Source organism: Oryzias latipes, chromosome 1, assembly GCF_002234675.1.
Source record: "Oryzias latipes chromosome 1, ASM223467v1".
Taxonomy (NCBI): Eukaryota; Metazoa; Chordata; class Actinopteri; order Beloniformes; family Adrianichthyidae; genus Oryzias; species Oryzias latipes.
Window position 1 is genome coordinate 27,213,973 of NC_019859.2, and position 13,828 is coordinate 27,227,800.

Below are 13,828 nucleotides of genomic sequence, written 5' to 3' on the forward strand. Positions count from 1 at the left end.
TTACAGAAACATTTGAAAAACAAAATCACTTTTCAGGGACATCACTGATTGGATGAGTATATTTAGTATAGCTTCTTGCCAAATAACTTTAAGTTTAAAGAATGAAAAAGATCAATATGTTTTGGTGTCATGAACAGATGAAAAATAAACACAGGACCCTCTGCAGCAATTTCAATCGTTTTTGTTTTTTTAAAACACTGTACACAGGATGAAAAGTGTGTCCAAAACCTCCTTGAATGGTCCACCTCAGACATCATTAATGTCACAAATTTAAATGTTTTAATGCATCTTATTCATGAAGACAAGACAAGAAAAAATGGAACAAAACAGTGTACTGTGAATTGGTGTTAATGAAGATATTAAAAAATAGATAAAAAAAATTATCATTAAGCCAAACACCATCAAACCCATGATTCTGCCATCATTTGTAGAGTTATACATAACAATAATTCCTTTTTTCTTTTTTGGAAAATCTGAACTTGAAAAAAAATGCAGTTTATGCAATTAAAAACAACAACAACAAAATAGAAAATTGGAACTTTTTGAAAACAATAATGTTTGATTGTTTTAGCCTGCTCTGATTTACTCTAACTGAATGTTACATTTCTGCTTGTGGCGAAGAAAAAAAGCAATAAGAACCTTTTTTAAAACAACAAACAGAAAATCCAGTACTTATGTATAAAAGATCAATGGTGTGTATTTAGATTGTATCAGCAACTCATTGTAATGCTCATTTTAGTATGTGCATGAAATCAATAATCATAATCAAACGGCTGAATAACTAACTGGCCAGAGTTGTTCAGAAAACAAACGCTTTAGAAATGTTTCCTGACCAGGCACTTTGATTTTAGTAGCCATCATTGTTGTCTGTTTAATTTATCCAAACAAATAATTAAAGGCACAAACTTTTGTTTGTTGTTATTACATAACAATTATTCAAGCTATAGTTGTATAACCAGAGCATTTCTATTGCAATATGTTAGTTAGTCCTATACAGTTTGCTTTTAATATCAAATTTTGTTCTTTTGCTGCATTCATACCAGACACGATTTGCACGTCAGGGCTGTTGAGCTTCAATGCTAGGTCAATGTACGCGATCTGAGGTGTGGTGCAATTAGAGCGTTGGGTGCAGCGAGTCCAGGACTTTGTGCATGTGAGTTTTTCAGCGACACAAAGGGTAGAAAAATTAATCCATTACGGCGGCTCAATGCGGGGATTTTCAACCTGAATTTCCAACCATTTTCTTAACCCGCTTTGGCAGTGGGGTTGCCAAAGAATGCCCCGGTTACTGTTGAGCCAAGGCAGAATACACCCTTGACAGGTCGCCAGCCTATTACAGCCAATAGAGCAGGAGCAATCGAGCCCACTACGCTAGCCAGCCACCCGGTGGACAGTGTAGGGAGCTAGTGAGCGCCACTGTCCAGGGTCTGGCAGAGCAAGCTAACTTAGCCACCCAGGGACTGGCAGCGCACGCTAGCTCTACCAAACCATGGGTGGCAGAGGAGCTCGCTATGCTGACCCGCTGGAGGTTGGCATATTGTCATAGATTGTTCCAGCTCCATGGGATCATGATGTTTTTCTTCTTTTCATCAATAGAATAATAAAACGATTCTCCAGTCTTATTTATATCTTTTCCGCCTCTGGTTAATGCTCAAACTGGGCCACAGACTGATGAAAGTAACATTTAAAACGGCCGTGAGCCAGGCGCAGCTCTTGCTGCAGGAGTGAAGGGCACGGCGATGTGCATGCTGGCATCTCTGTAGACCCTCCAAGACATATAAATCCAAGCTATGCATTCAACATCATCAATGTTTTCCATGATTTAGCAACAAACGAATCTCTGCGGCCAGGGCGTCAAGGGGTCAAGGTTAGGCATCGAATAGTAAATTTGATGCGCGTCAAAAGAGGGCGGCGGACGCAAATTTGATTCATGAATTGATGTTAATGCAGCATTTGTTTTCTTGACAACAAATCGTGACAATCAAATTGTGTTCTATTGCAGGCTATGATCTTCAGAAGAAGTAGACAGTGGTGGTATTCTATATCTCACAGATCCAGTTATTTTTGATATTGCAGCTCTCGTCATTCCAGTCGCCAATCCCCTTTGAACGATGCCAAAATTCAACACAATCCTGATCTCTTCCCTGAAAGCTGTCGGGCTGACCTTTAGCCCAGAATCTACATAAAATGATATCTGAAATTAGTGCAAAAAATCCTTCAACAAATCAACACCGCTAAGAACATATTTTCCTACGTTAGGGTAAGTGGTGTCCCATCCACCCATTTCCATTGCCCCTCCACTCCTCCATCAGTCAATCCAATCCAGGGTTCTTGGTTACTTTTGTACAAAGTGTTGATGAAGGCCTAAGAAATGAGAAACATACAAGCTCCATTACTGGATTCTCTCTCGTAATGTATCGTCATATAAATGGATAAAGTTTACTCTAAAAGGCTTAAGACAAGCATGAAATAGGCCCTGTAAGGTTTTCTTTGACCGAGTTGAACACACCATTTCCTCTTCGCTGTTGATGATTGCCAGGTCCCCCGTTTTATTTCGGCAAAATTCTCTGCTCTGTTCCCAGGTATTCTTCTCTGAAGATGTGAAGTAGCAGCTGTATTTAAACTTCATCCATCCTGCTGGGCATTTCTTTTCTGAGATCAAAAGATATTTCTTGGTCACTCCAGACTGACTGCTTGTTATTCTAATAAGATCTCAGGCTGTACCTAGACCGAGGTTTGTATTTTCACTTTGTTTCTGCTTACCTTGAATTGTTGAGTTCAGCTTGTTAACACTCTTGTAGTCGGTTTCCCTCGGCTGTCAGATTTTGCGCTTTGATTTTCAGGAGGTCTCTTTCTTCACTAATGTTTTTAATTCTAGTTTGAAGCTGTTGTTTTTCTTGAACAACAGAATTGTAAGAAGCCTGTAGCTCATTTTGAGCCGTTTTGATAATTTCACATGTTGTCTGCAGAGTTTTCAGCTCAATTGTTAGATTTTGGTGACTACTAGTTATTTTATCTTTCTCACTTGTTGAGAAATTGAATTGGTCCTGTAAATGTTCTACCTTTTGAATTAAGCTGTTGTAACTCAGCTGGAGCTGATCCCGTGATCTGGTTGCATTATTGTATTTATTTTGCCAAATGTCCCTGTCTTTGCTCACAAAGCTGACACTTTCCTGCAGATTCTTCTTTAGTTTGATGGCAGATTCGTATTGTGCTTGTAAAACAGTTTGGGCTGTAGCTAGGGTTTCTTTATCTCTCTGCAGTTGAGCCTTATCAGCTTTTAATTGAACCAACTCCTTGTTTAAAGCAGAGTTAGCAGTCTCCAACTGACTGTGTTTGTTTTTAAGCTCACGTAATTCGTCACCTTGTGTATTAAGATCGGAACGCAATTGGTTTTTCATCATCAATGACAAATTGTTTTCTTCCCGTAACTGACTGCAGGTCTTTTCCAGGTTCTTTTTTTCTTGCTGCAGTGTCTTTGCCTTTTGTTCCAGGTTCTCTTTTTCTGTAGTCAGGTCTTTTACATTGCTCTCTTGGTTTTGTACTACATTTGAGTCTACCCAAAAGAGACAAGATAATATGGTGACTGTTACCTTAGGATGAAAGACCTTGAGTACTTAACAGAAAAAAATTCCAAGTAGACTTACAGTGGACTTTTACTCCTATGACGCAAGCTAACAGGAGCACACAAAGCAGTCCGAAGCACACTGAAGCCACCTTGAAAGGGCTGTTTCTCAGTGCAGTAACTAAAAGGTAGCAAACAAATGTTTTTATTTTAATTTATGGAATAATTTAACTTAATTGTAGTAAATGCCACACATATTGCAAATTTGCAAAGGTTTTAAGTAATTCTAAAACAAAAATGTATGTGTTGCTAAAACAATTGCAGTGGTAGGATGCAAGTGTACAAAATCTTAACATACTTTTAGCCACATGTGTCTTTTTTTTGGAATCCCAATTTGCTGTTTTTATCTTTACTCAAGATAAATTGTAAAAACTATGGCTTGCTTTATAAAGGCTTTTAAAAGTAGGCACTTAAGAATAAATTACTGAAGAAAAAAATGTTGCTGTTTTATTTTTACCTGAATGGCGAAAATTGCTGGAATCCGCAAAAAGTCTCCTGTAGGCAATTTGACTGTCATCAACATCCATATTTGTCGTTGTGGAGACGTGGTACTCAACTGCCATATCTGCAAGTGCATCAAGGAAAATACATCCATCAGCCATTGTAGATCAATGAATACAGACATGGCAGAAAGGTAGCAGTCTCTGAAAATGTCCTTGCTGACCTAGACTTTAAAAGATCAAAAGGTGCAACTTTACCCGTGGCCCCGTTGACTTATTTTTTTTTATTATTTTTTTGCTCAATCTTCTTGCAGGTCTAATCAAAATAAGTCTGTCTGTCTTGTGTGTTTCACACTCAATAAAGCAAAAAGTGATGCCTTGTCATTATAAACTGACTTAACTTCTTTCCTCATTGGATCACGAGCCAATGAAACCAGGAAATGGGTTGCATGTGTGAAACTCTACCTCTAGATTAGATAGTGCTGAGCGGAGTCTACTTTAACAAAAACTCAAGATTCAAAACTTATACAATCTACTCAACAAACTGGAAATACTTTTAAGTAACTGAAGTTAATTAGTGCTCTGAGAATTCAAAATTACCATTAATATGTCTGCAGTAGTCAGCATAAATAATCCTTTTCTCACTTAGGCAAACACCCGGATTAGTTTTAAAAAGGGCTCAATTGTAGTCAAAATAAAATAAAAATGTTGTTTATGGATTTTTGAAGTAGTAATTTTAGGAATAAGTATTTGCTTATTCTGCATGCTTCAAATGTATGTAAAAAGGGATCTTAAACTTCCCTTTCGAGGCTGCCAGCAAAGAACTTGAACAACCGCCTTTGCCAAAATAAATAAATCTCTGTCAGCAGTTTTTTGATTGTGAAATATCTCCTTCCTTTTGCATCTCCCTTTTGTGTGTCTCATGTACAAAATCTTTTTATCTTTTTAATCTTTCTCATTTTTAACACATGAGCCAAAAGTGATCTGATGTCAAACCTTTTTTTTTTCCTTTAGACATTATTTTGTGTATCTTGTATCTGTTTCTAATTTTCTCTCCCTCATTTGCATATTTATATTTTGAAATAATAGTGTTTTGAAACAGGAGAGCTCTGCGTATAACCTTTGGTTTTTGCCATACCTGTTTTTGCTCTTGAGCTTTGAGGTTTTGTTCATTTCCATTTTCATCTTAAGTACCGGTAGGTTGTATCTCTCCTTGAATTTTCCACCATCCGTAAAACCCTCTTCAAGATTCACAGAAGTTGTAATAAAATATCTGTAGACCTTTGATCTTGCCTTTGCAAAGTATTCTATAATTTTCTGCATCTGTCATCTAACTTGTGTTAGATGGAAGATTTGACATCCTTCCCTGTTTTTTTAAAGAAGCTCTTTCTCTGTATGTTTTCCTGTCTCTGCTGTGGTCTTGTGTGTCATCTAAAACAGACAATGTTGTCACGGTGCCTGTCAGTTCTCCTCCCACTCCCCTTCACCTGAAGATTGGAACCAGCTGTGAACACTCAGCTCGTCTACCTCACCGCCTTCTTAAGGATATCCAGCCCAGCATTCATCGCCAGTCCATTAGCTACCTCGGTGCATTTAGACTTCTCTGTCGTTCTGGCTAAGTCTATGTTCTGGCTAGTACTTACTTTGCCTGTCGATCCATCTCCAGGTTCTGCATTCACCAGTGTCCACTGTAGAAATAATCTGTCGCTTTGAGATTACTTTCCTTGCGTGTTCAAAAAATTCGAGAAGAAGAAACCACGGGATTCCACCGGATTAAGTTTAACAAATTTATTCCCTAATTTATTCCCTAACATTCCCTAACAATATTTCTAAAAACATCCTTCCTTTCTAAAAATGGCTGCAGCTCTTGATTCTTTTTTTAATAGATTAATCTAGCACTTAATCGATCGATTAATCGATTAATCGGATAAAACGATTTGTGTGTGTTTTTGAACAACCAAAACAAATAATGCATAACAAAAATGATGTGGTTGTAAAATGAACAAGCATTTGATTTTAAAGATCCGCTCTGATGCAAATGCTACTTTTGGTGTTTTTAAGTTGGTCTTGAGAAGTGGCGGAGCTAGAACATTTTGTATGGGGGGGGACAGAAGACTTTGAAATGGTGGCACAACACCACAGTGGAAGGCCATTAAAAATAAAAGAATCAGAAAAACATATTTGATCATTGTCATTGTTTATATTTCGTGTAAAAATAATGCTTTTGTTATTTTTGCAATGCTTAAAGAAGCCTCGCAGTCCGCCGTAAGGCGAGCTACCGCCTGTCCCAGCCCCTGCCTTTCGGCGCCCCCTCGATGCTCTTAGCTGAGTGTCCCGCGGGGTTCGAAGCGTTTACTTTGAAAAAATTAGAGTGTTCAAAGCAGGCCCGGTCGCCTGAATACCGCAGCTAGAGGCTCTCGCCGCCCGCTGCCGCGGGCCACGGAGGGGGCGCCGTAGCCAGCGAGCGAGGGGCCTTTGGCCCACGGACAAAGGCTAGTAAAAAACAGTTGTGCATTATAATATTTTAGACAATCAAAATATTATTTAATCTATCATAAAATTTTTCTATAGTTCCGATTGTTATAAAGCTGGCTAACTATTCAATTCAATTTTATTTGTATAGCACAAATTCACACCAGTCGTCTCAACGGGCTTCGTATCGGTAATTGAGAAAAGTGAAAAATAAAATCAAAAGGATCATAAATACATTGAATTCATTAGGAAAATACTAAAATGAACTAACACACTGACTAAGCTAAACTGGCATCCCTGCCCTTAGACTACAGACTACATGGCCTTGACTTGTGGTGTGCCCCAGGGATCGATCCTGGGACCCCTTCTGTTCAACCTCTACATGCTGCCACTAGGGCAGTTAATACGCAGTAATAACATATCTTATCACAACTATGCAGATGATACTCAGATCTATGTGTCACTGATAACAGGTGAATATGGGCCGGTGGATTCACTCAGCCACTGCCTCCAACAGATCAGTGTGTGGATGCAGAACAACTTTCTCCAGCTAAACTCAAACAAGACCGAAGTTATTATTTTTGGCCCACAGAAACAAAGAGAAAGTGTCAGCAGCTACCTTCATTCTCTGTCTCTTAAACCCTCAAATCAAGTCAGAAATCTAGGGGTAATCATGGACTCTGACCTGAACTTTAACAGCCATATCAAGTCAGTAACATCAGCGGCATTTTATCATCTCAAAAACATTGCCAAAATCAAAAACATGGTGTCAAAGCCAGACCTGGAGATACTTATTCATGCATTTGTCTCCAGTAGGTTAGACTACTGTAACGGCCTGCTCACCGGCCTCTCCAAACGAGCTGTAAAACAGCTTCAGTACATCCAGAATGCTGCTGCTTAGCCGTGTATATGACTGAAAGGTCCTATCTGCACTTTTCTTTCCTTTCCTTTCTTTATTTTTAAATCAATATTCAATTTTTTTTTTCTTTTCTTTTAAAGTAAATTTTACGTTGATTATTTCTATGATGTATTGTGATTTTAATGCATTTTTCTGTTTTGTGAAGCACCTTGAATTACTTTGTGTATGAATTGTGCTATACAAATAAACTTGCCTTGCCCTTGCCTTCTTCCTAGGTGAGGAGCGGCGGCTGGCTGGAGGGATCTTGAGGCTGATCTTCCAGAGGGAGGATTGCGACATCTGTGGACTGCGACCAGGTGAGTATCCAACAGGTTTCTTTCCTGAAGCAGAGCGAGAGGTACAATGACCAAAGAGTAACGAGACAATAGTCAGAAACATGAGTTGACCAGACTATGCACCATAGGAGGAACAACGAACTGGCACCGGCTGAAGATCCAGGGGATCCTTAAGAAGGCGGTGGTGATAAGGTGAGTGCTTGCAGCTGGTCGCATCCAAAACAGGAAGGAGGGGGGAGGGAGGAGTAGCTGACAGTGAACATGACATTTACGTTTATTTAAAAAAAAAAGACTAAGGTTCAACAGTAAATAAGTTCTGAAAAAAAATTGTTTTATATACATTAAAAATAATAGTTAGATTAGGATAAAAGCAGAATAAAACATAGAGTTAAAAATATAATGAATTTATTAATGTTACAAAAAAAATTACGATCAATTTCATCAAAAGATGAAAAAATTCACTTTATGAACGTTTCTGTTGCAAACACTTTGCCAATTTAGATTAAAGGACTGTGTTAGTTGTTACAAATTCATTTTATTTAGGTTTTTCTATGTGTTTTTTTTTTGTTGATGTCTGTCTACTGGAGCTGAAGTCAGAAAAACAATGAGGACTGAAAATGTGTGGAGAACATTTTCTGAATTTGGTGTTAAATGGTACAAAGCTACAGTGATGTTTATGCTTTTTTCACTGCTAAAGTTAATCAGGAAGTTGACAGGAAAAACTTTTGAGTGCAGCATTGCTTAAAGTGAGAAATACCATTTTATTTATTATACATTTTATATATTATATTTATTATTTTATCTGTTATGTTTTGTTGATTCTGATCTTCTGTTCTAAATGATGCTGATTAAATACATGTTACTTTAATTGGCATTCATCCAGTAAAAAGGCATGCATATAACAACCATTCAAACATCATATACTGAAGAAAAATCACAGTTCAAGTTGTTGATCTTGATTTGTGAATCTAATCAAACTGCCACTTAAGTAACAATCCCCAGCCGTAGTTTTATTATTATTATTCATTCCTGCCTGGGAGACAATTTCTCTGATAGTTGGAAAAAAGCAAGTTGTTGTTTTTTAAATGGTTTCTTTAAAATTTATTAGAAAATACATAGTTTCTTTAAAGTTTAGTACCAGAAGAAAACGTCTTTTTAAGATTAACAATGAGCGGTTTGAACTAAGGGATTTGACTGTTTCAGATCAAAGCAGACCAAAATATCAAGTAACTTAGCTGATATAAAAGTACTGGTATGTGTGAAGATCGAGAATCTGACTGCGATAATGATGAAATGAGCTGGACATGGAGTCTGTATGCATTTGTTAAACCAGCAAATGAGCACAGTGGGCTTCTTTAAGATGCACTTCCAGAGAAGCACAGAAACAATTGACAAAAGAAGCATTTAACCCAAGTCTGCAAAGAGTCACAAAGCAAACTGCAGAGAGATTGTAAAACATTAAAAACATGTTATGTAAAAAAAATAAAAAAATATATAGATAGATGTAGATGTTCATTGAAACAACTGACATGTTTAAGTAAGCAAGACATTTTTTTTATTTTACTTCACAGCATTACCTTATAAAAGAAATACAAAAAATAATAAAACAAATGATTAGTCACTTGTTGAAAATGGTTACATTGATTGACTTTTAATTATATAACTTCACTTGCTCCAAAAATGGATAAATTGATTCGTGATTTTTTTCTTAATTTAACATAATTTTGCACATATTTTTAACTTTTGATACTTGATCACATTTTTCTATGAAAATGTCTGAAACAGTGTTATGTCTATTTTACCGATATAGTATTATTTTTTTAATCATATAAATGACTTTTCTAAGTAACATAATCTGCATATATTTTGGATAACTGATCTGCATTTGCCATGTTGATTTCTAAAAGTTATTTTTTACATAATAATTAAGTCATTCATATTTGTCATGTGCTTTATTGGTATTTCAGGATTCATAATTCTGTCTGATAAAAGTTATGAACCAGACATTGATAAATCATGTAATAAAATGGTTACAGTAGAACAGGGGTGGGATTATATAAATTCTGTTGTGCTTCAGGATTGACTGAGAGTAAATAATGCTCAGGACGTGCTGTATTAGTTTGTCTTTTAATAACAGAACTCTTAGCAGTCTCATTACATGAAGGCTATCCGCTTCAAAACATATCCCAGCAAGCATTGCATATCACCCATGATGCATCTCTAACAATCAGCGTATCTCTACTACTGAGGTGCATTCAAATGCAATAGGAGAAATGTACGACAGAATATTACATCCCCTTCCTTAAAAATAAAAATAAAAATTATCTGACTCAACAGTCATCAATGTTAACCTGACTAAAGTTTTAATTATTAGTGTTACTTTTCTTTCAACTGAGCTGACTTAATCAAAATAACTTTGTTTCAGATGAACAACGTAAATCAGTGATTAATAACATCATTAGAACAATAATTTTAACCTCAAATATCACTCAATATGCATAAGAGTATGTGATGATGAACTGACTTAACTTTAACTTTATAAGTCCATCACAATCCTGGGCTTGACTTCACGTCCAAAACGGGTTTTGTACGGAGATGCAGAGGAAACTCCCCCTGATGCTGTCTGTGTTGTTGAATGTTTTGGCTTGCATTTCTGCAGCTGGGTTTGTTCCCAGGGCCTCTGAAGTATTGAGTAGATGTTTTCTGTTGCGTCGATACTCTTGTCCTTCAGCAGTACGTACGTGGTATGATCTTTCTGTGTCTGCAGGTTTTACAACAACAGCAGGTTTCCAACGTCCAAGTTCTTGGAACCTCACTCGTTGTCCCTCCTGTAGTTGTGTGAGTGGCTTGGCAGATCTGTCGTAATACGTCTTCTGTCATTCCTGGCGTAAAAGTCTGTTCTGATGCATTTTGTTGTAGTTTACGATTTCCGTCTGCAACTGATTTGGTGTGGTTGGAAGAGTAGATCTCAATCTACGACTAATGAGCAGTTGAGCTGGGGGTCTGAAGTTGTCGACTGGTGTGTTTCTGTATTCTAAAATACTGAAGTGGAGATCTTTGTTGTCTTCTTTACTTTTGCTCAGGAGTGTCTTTGCTATTTGCACATATTTCTCAGCCAGTCCGTTGCTTTGGGGATAATGTGGGCTTGTGGTGGTATGTTGGAATCCCCATGCACTTGCAAATGTTGCAAACTCTCCTGATGCATATTGTGGTCCGTTATCTGATATGAAAGTCTCTGGAATGCCATGTCTGGCAAAGGTTGCTTTCAGCTTCTGGATGATGGCATTGGATGTGGTGCTGTTCATTTTGTCCAGTTCAAAATATCTGCTATAATAGTCAACGGTGACCATGTAGTTGTCATGATTCCAGTTGAAGAGGTCTGATGAGACAACTTGCCATGGTCTCTCTGGAATCTTATGATTAATCATTGGCTCTTTTTCATTTGCAGGTCGATGCTCAAGACATGTTGTACAGTTCTGTACTACATTTTCGATGTCTTTACTCATTCCAGGCCAGAAAAGTATGTCACGTGCTCGCTGTTTACATTTTTCCATGCCCATGTGCCCTACATGGACACGTGACAACATTTCTGCACGAAGTAAAGCTGGAATGATGATCTTCTCTCCTTTGAACACAATTCCATTAATCACAGATAATTTATTTCTGTGATTCCAGAATTCAGCAGCAACTTGAGGGCGTTTTTTCCTGTCCTCTGGCCATCCATTGTGTATGATATTTTTAAGTACAGTCAGCTGAGTGTCCTTGCTGGTTTCCTCTTGGATTTCTTTGAGCCTGATGTCACTGACAAGTAAGTTGTTGTACACAGTGTGCACCTGCAGGTCCATTCCTTCACTTATGTTGTCATCCTGACTTGGCAAAGATTTTCTAGACAATGTGTCTGCAACGGGAATGTCTTTTCCGGGATTATGTAGAATAGTGAAACTGTAGCGTTGGAGCTGGAGTATCATCCTCTGAAGTCTAGGAGACGCTAGGGCAAGTTGTTTTTGCATGATGGATTCAAGTGGTTTGTGGTCACTCTCCACGATGACGTGTTGTCCATATACATAATGGTGAAAACGCTTGAAGCTGAACAGGATTGTATAAAGCTCCTTTTCCATTTGTGCATAGTTGACTTCACTGTCAGTCAGTGATTTTGAGGCATAACTGACAGGCTTACTGTCCTGCAATAGAACTGCACCTAATCCATACTTTGATGCATCCACCTGGAGTTTCAGCTGTTTTGACGGATCAAAGTATGTCAAAACAGGTCCTGGCTCTCGTGTAATAAGTTCTTTCATTTTGCTGAAAGCTTGCTCGTGCTGTGCATCCCATACGAACTCACTGAACTCTTTCAGGAGTTGGCGCAAGGGGGCATTTATATCAGAAAGACAGGGTGCGAATTTGGACAAATAGTTGACCATTCCCAGAATGGTCTCGAGCTCACCTTTGTTTTTAGGGGCTTCCATCTCCTTGATGGCTCTAATTTTTTCAGGGTCAGGTTTGATGCCATCAGCTGTGAGGCGATGTCCAAAATAGCTGACTTCGGTGGCACAGATGATGCTCTTGTCCGGATTCAGCCTGACCCCTCTCTCTCTAAACCGTTGCAGCATTGCATGAAGGTTCCTGTCATGTTCAGCTTTTGTTTTTCTATATATCAATATGTCATCGACAATAGCTGTGACACCTTCTAATCCCTCATAGGTCTCATCAATCTTCTTTTGGAACTCATCTTGTGCTGATACAAGACCAAAGGGCAACCTCAGGAATCTATAGCGTCCAAATATGGTGTTGAACGTTGTAAGCTTGGATGACTCATCTGACAATTTAATGGCCCAGTAGCCTGACCTGGCATCCATGACAGAAAAGCATTTAGCTCCTGCAAGTTTGGCTGCGATGTCATCAAGAGTTGGCAGAGGGTAGTGTGGGCGTTTTACTGCCTTATTCAGGTCTCTGGGGTCAAGGCATATTCTAAGTTTACCTGTTCGTGGCTTTTCAGCTACCACCATAGAATTAACCCATTCTGTAGGTTCTTTCACTTTAACAATAATATGCTGTTCTTCCATATTTTCCAGCTCTTTCTTCAATCGACTGCGGAGCGCATGTGGAACTCGTCATGGGGGGTGTACTACAGGAGTAGCCTTTGGATCGAGATGGATTGTGCACTCACCAGGAAATAATCCTATTCCTGTGAAGACATCCTTAAATTCATCCATACTGTTTGTCACCGGTGTCTGTGTCACAGACATCACAAGCTGAATTAGGCCAAAGACCAGGCAAGCTTTTAAACCTAAGACAGGGGGTGCTCTAGTGTCCACAACATATACTTTCAGTCTTACTGCCTTGTCTTTGTTTTTGCACTTCAGTGTGCATTTGCACTTCAGTGTGCATTTGCCTCTTACAAGCAGGCGTTCCCCTCCATATCCATAGAGCGGGTGTGAGACGGGTTTCAGGCGTTGTGATATTCCTATGATGTTAAACAAATTTGTGGGTATGACGTTAGCGGAAGAGCCCGTGTCCAGTTTGAAGTTAACAGTTCTTTGTTTGGGGCCAACTTTCAGTTCTGCAAAAGCTTGTGTATCATTTTTTTTTCTGTTTAGTGAGATTAACTGCATCAATAAACAGGCTGCTGCTTTCAATGCTGCTTTCTGATCCACTCTCATTTACTGTATGAACACTTTTCTTTTGTGTAGAACGACAAACCTTTGAGAAGTGATTCCACTTTCCAGAGTTTTTGCATTGCTTACCCTTAGCTGGGCATTTTTCCTCGTAGCTGTGTCTGTTTCCACAATAGCCGCATCCTCTTGGCATTCTGGTAGCTTTTTCTCCAACCCAAAGAAGAATATAGCTGCACTTTTCCTCCTCGCTCTTTCGCTTGAGCGGTCCAGAAAACATCAGCTCCACGTGTAGCTTGAATCTGCGCCATGCTTCAGGAAGGTTGTTAGCATCCCAACACATTTGCGGCGGCGTAACTCCGGCAAAATCCATCTTGCGGTCTTTGTTTGGACAGTCGGTTTTACTCTGACACCATGTTGTGCTTGCGGATTGACTGAGAGTAAATAATGCTCAGGACGTGCTGTATTAGTTTGTCTTTTAATAA

The 13,828-nt window shown here is 38.6% G+C and overlaps 1 pseudogene; it reads right to left on the bottom strand.

Moving 5' to 3' along the window:
• Positions 1–165: 165 nt before the first annotated feature.
• Positions 166–4,560, bottom strand: LOC110014027 (annotated as a pseudogene).
• Between the last annotated feature and the right edge of the window lie 9,268 nt (positions 4,561–13,828).